This window comes from Prunus dulcis, chromosome 6, assembly GCF_902201215.1.
Source record: "Prunus dulcis chromosome 6, ALMONDv2, whole genome shotgun sequence".
NCBI classification, from domain to species: domain Eukaryota; kingdom Viridiplantae; phylum Streptophyta; class Magnoliopsida; order Rosales; family Rosaceae; genus Prunus; species Prunus dulcis.
Window position 1 is genome coordinate 854,647 of NC_047655.1, and position 1,212 is coordinate 855,858.

Genomic DNA, 1,212 nt, shown 5'->3' on the forward strand with positions numbered 1-1,212 from the left:
GCAACCGTCTTTTCATCATTCTCGCATTCCGATTCACTATCACTCCAAGTAATATGCATTGCCTTATTCTTGCTATCCTTTTGTTTCTTTAAGGTGTTGGCACATTCCGAAGATATGTGTCCATAGCCTTCACATTCAAAACATTGGACCTTTTCTCTTGGATTCTTTCGTTCATTTGACCTGCGAAATTTAGACCCACCATCAGTATAGTTAACAAACCTATTTTTAGAATTTATACCTTTTGAATCTCGACTCCTTGGATCCTGATTCTTGAGAAAGTTCATGAATCGTCTTGTGAGAATCGTTAATTCCTCATCACTGCAATCTTCATTTGAATGCCCATCATCTTCTTCATTCACAACCTTGAAAGCAACAGTTTTGCTCTTTTTAAGGGCTAGATGTTTCATCTCATAGGTTTGTATGGACCCTATGAGTTCTTGAACTTTCAAGGTGTTCAAGTCACGGATCTCTTCAATAGCCGTGATCTTTGGTTGAAATCGTTGAGGCAAGGATCTCAAAATCTTTTTCACAACCCTGTCTTCTGGAATTTTTTCACCTAAACTTGAACAAGCATTCACAATTACACACAGTTTAGCATAAAATTCAGAAAAAGTTTCATTCTCATCCATCATGAGTGTCTCAAACTGTAAAGTATGCATTTGAAGCTTGGCTCCCTTGACAGTATCTGTTCCTTCATGGGTAACCTGCAAAATATCCCAAGCTTCCTTAGAAGTATCACAACCAGATATATATTCAAATTGATCTGAAGAGACAGCAGTAAATAAAGCATTTAACCCCTTTTGATTATTAGTGCTGTGTGTGACTTCAGCAGTGGTCCACTCCTCTCTAGCTTTGAGGATTGTGGTTTCTTCATCTCCTTTTTCGATCTTCTTTGTGGGTTTAGGAAATCCATGAACCACTGTACTCCATACACGTTCATCTAAGGACCAAAGAAACGACTTCATTTTGGCCTTCCAAGCGCCATAGTTGTTGCCGTCAAAATATGGTGGATGTGCAATTGAGCCCGAGGCACGATCCATCCTAAGGTATATTAGATCTTACTGAGTATGTCCAGCAACCTGCTCTGATGCCAATTGAAAATACCTGTAGGATATCTATATATATATATGCCTGGAGAATGTTAAACAAGCTAATTCGAATTTTTTGCAATAAATAATGATCAACCTTTGAAGCAGGATTGATATGAGTTAT